This window comes from Coptis chinensis, chromosome 4 (genome assembly GCF_015680905.1).
Source record: "Coptis chinensis isolate HL-2020 chromosome 4, ASM1568090v1, whole genome shotgun sequence".
In the NCBI taxonomy this organism is placed as follows: Eukaryota; Viridiplantae; Streptophyta; class Magnoliopsida; order Ranunculales; family Ranunculaceae; genus Coptis; species Coptis chinensis.
Window position 1 is genome coordinate 73,316,239 of NC_141459.1, and position 4,303 is coordinate 73,320,541.

The following is a 4,303-nucleotide window of genomic DNA, read 5'->3' on the forward strand; positions in this document are numbered from 1 at the left end:
GCTAAAGGTTTAATTGAGACTTATTGAGTCATAGACCCTTATTAAACATTTGAGCCCACATCAGATGTTTGATAAAGGATGTCCTATCCTTGCATATTTTTGCGCCCATTTACAAAGTTCATGGGCCCTAGCCATTTACCAGTGGAGATTGTTGTGTTACTTGATGATATTAAACAATATATTTGATGCAAGAGATTCCTGAAATTAGAATTGTCTGGACCTCATAGTCCAACAGTTATTGAGGTATGAACAATGGTTTTTCATAGTTCAGTAGGTGTGAACATTCAATGTTCATAGTTCAATGGTATGAATACCGAATGTTCATAGTCCAAAAAGAGTATGAACATTCAGTGTTCATAGGTCAATGGTATGAACACTAAATGTTCATAGTCCAACAAGAGTATGAATATTCATTGTTAGTAGTACAATAGGAGTATGAACACGTACTGAATGTTTATAGTCAACAAGAGTATGAACATTCATTGTTCATAGTCCACTAGGAGTATGAACACTGAATATTCATAGTACAACAACATTCATTGTTCACACTTGTCAGACATGAGTTTATAATAGTTTCAAATAAGAGAATAAAGATTAAGAGAAAACATGATAAACATCAATAATAATTCACTTTCATAACAAAATTGATTCTTAATTTGTTCAAAATCAAGAATACAGATATACTGACGACTCAATTGAATCTTGACGCACTTTCATAAACATCAATTGATTCTTGATATACAGATATACTGACGCACTCACACAAGAAGTATTTCAACATTGTTCAAAAAATCTACATCCAAACAACAAATCAAAAGCGAGAAGATCAATATCAATCAACACGAGAAAGTTGCTCCACATTCAAGGGATCTAGTGGGCAGCCCTCTTCACCAACAGGACCACTTGCTGGATCACCACATGTATTCACGACCTCTGTGGCAACATCTTTAGTGGGCTGAGCAGCTGGAACAACACTTTAGTCGGTGGGCAGGTCAGGTCGTCTACTAGCATCTGCAACAACATAATCCACAGCTACTGTTGCAGCCCCACTTTCGACCGACCTCTTAAGCGTCTTGTACTTACGTTCTAGCTCCACAAAGTCATCCACCAGAACGTAAGTATCACCGCCCTCCACCACACCGACCAGGTCGTTATATTCAGTCTGAGATCGCTCAGCAACAGCCTGCGGTTTCTTGCACTCACCGATCCAGTGTTGTACCTCCACCTTGGAAGCATCAAGAGCAACTTGCGGACATCTTTACCAAGGCTTTGTCAAGGGAGAAATTCCAGCAGCTAAGGGAACTCTTAGGAGTCCATGAACATTCCATTAAGGGGGAGAATGTTAACCAATGTAATGTTAGTGTCAGAGATATGTAACTTAAGTTGTCATATGCAGATGTTCATATGAACAGAAGGTTTTGAGTAGTCTGTAGATGTATGTTGTAAGAAGTGACATAACATGTAAGTATGACAATTATAGTGTCATATCTACTCGTAGGTTGTACCCAATATATAAGGGATTATTAAGAGTGAACAAGTATGCAGACCGTGCTACGCATTGGTTTTTTTAAGTTTTCAAACCCATTCCTCGAGATCGATAGTTAGCATGGTTTCTTTGGATTCTAATTGTGAATGGTAATTTTAATTATATAGGAGAGACTCATCTATTTATTTTTTTAAAACGAAATGGGAGATAATTGTGTTATTTAAGTGATATTATTAGGGAGGTTCTTCTAAACTATCAATAATAAAATAGTGCTTGTTTTAATTTCAAATTTTCAATGTAGGAAATGGAGGTAATTATTTAATTTAAGTGACATTATAGAGGTATGTCTAAATTATTAAGCGAATTATTACTAGAAAAAGGAACCTTGTTCGAATTATATTAATAAAAGTGGGGCTTATTCTAAATAAATTTAGTGGGAGAGGTGTTTCTAAATTAAGTAAATAAGGAGATCTTAAATTGCCTACTCGATATTGGGAATGGTATTCCGGAAGACCCGGCTATCATATAGTGTAGAGATGAAATATGAGAGAGAGTCTTTTGAGAGTGAAAAGTCTATCTCCTTGTCTCTACCATTAACCTAACATTTGGACTTTCCTACCATTAACAAGGCATACAACACTACAACTTTCCTTGTTTTCTTGCTAATCACCATTAAATTTTGAGGTAAATTTTCTCATTTTCTTGCTAATCACCATTAAGTTTTCTCGTTTTCTTGTTAATCACCATTAAAATTCCTTGTTTTGACAACTTTTTTGCTTATATAAAAACCATCCTCAAACTATATGAGACTAGGGTATGCTCGGATCCTAAGATGGAGAGGGAGAGCCACAGGAAGCAACCTGTTTTTGCAGTGTGAACGGCTGGAAGAGCTGCTGATAGCCATTCTACTCTTAGACGATCTGAAGGAGGCGATGGTGACCGACCTATTCGTGTTGGTGGAAGTGCTGGTGCCCATATTTGAAGCATCGTAAATGTAAAACACACATTTGATAGGGTTATATACTAAAAGCATTACTTTTATATTAATTCTAATTCTTCATATTTTGAATGAGAATCATATGGGCAAATGTTATGCATATTATATATGTTATTAGTTATATGCATGTGTCTAATACTTTATGTTGTAGATGATATGGTGTGTGGTGACACACAGAAGATCATATCATCAGTACCATATAAAGTATAAGTAAACGTTCACAACCTAGATGGATTTGGACAAACCATTGGTACGGTTGTAGTATAATCTGGTATTAGTATATCTTGACTACAGGATTACATTAGTACACTTTGTGTGTATTGAACAGGACCAAGTGAGGTTGTTTCTCTTTATACTGACTATATAAAAGAACAAACACCTCTGTTATTATAGATGTTTATCCTCTTAATCCGGATATAATAGTGGGCACTTACATGCATTGTACATTGCTTTAAATCATCAATGAGTGAGATTCATTTGTAAATCAACAAACTCGATAGATTGGGTAATGACATTGTATGTAAGGTGTGCTGTTGATTATAGAAAGAATCTGTGACCCGTAAGAAGTCGGGTTGACGATGTCCCCTTAAAGTGCTCATAAGGATTGTCATGTAAACCCTACAGGTGGATTTAATCTGACATGACAATGAGGTTGAGTGGTACTACTCAAGGATATAAGAAGTTGATTAATGTAGTTGTCAGTAACTTAACTTAATCAACGGATATTCGATATCTTAACATGGGGAGATCAACAAGCATATAATATGGAGCCCATAAATGTAATACACGTAATTTGGAATTAGGGTGGTAGTGCAACAATGGCCTTTAGTGGAATAAGCCATTTGTTAACGGACTTGGGCTGTGTGTTCTGGGCGAACATAGGAAGCCCAAGCCCGTCAGGAGACCTAACCCTAATTTCTCCTCATGGTCCCTATTGTAGCCTATATAAAGAAACCCTTCTTTCCTGGTCAAAGACTGAGTGATTGCTCAAGAACAATTAGTCCCAAAATTCGGCCAAAAGAGAAAGAAGGGGCTGATAGATCGTTGCCCACACAACGTCCATTCTAAGGATAGGAATACAATAGAAGATCAAAAGGTTGCTGATCCGTAGAGCTTTTCTCAGAGATATCATAGCTGTTCAAAGGTATGATTCCTAATCAAAATCGTGAACACCCTTATTCCGCTGTGCATGGGTTTTCACGGTTTGTAAACCATTACATGCAACCATAATGGTTCCTACAACATTTGGGGTCTGATCAAATAGGACACGGGAGAAAAGACAGGAGTGGGCTTCTTGACCCCCCCCCCCGATCACTATCTTGTTCGCAGACTCGAGAGGGGGCATTTGTAGTGGTTCAATCCATTGAGCAGAGGATCAGTGGTGGGATGGCCCCAAAGCTAGATAACGAAGAGAGTCGAGAGGCAGGGGATCAAGGCCGAGGATCACACTAAATCACTGGGTGGAAAGACGCACACGTAGAAAGGCGGAGACCATGAGATGAGGGGACTGGTGGACGACTAAGATGAAATGAGACGAGGGTATAAAGAAAAAGAAAAAGAAAATAGAAAGTGGGGAGGGATTCATTAGGAGAGAGAAAAGAAAACCTAGAGAGGAGTGAAGGGAAGTGAAAGAGTGTTACAATAGGGGACCCATTGGATTTGCAAGTACACTAAATGCACTAGTTGATTACTGATAAAACATAAAATTGAATAGTTTACCTACGAAATGAACGATGAACTCAAAACGTTAGTAAACTAAAACTATCTTATGCTGCCTGTAACAGTATCAAAGATTCTACTCTCAATCCTATGAGATATAG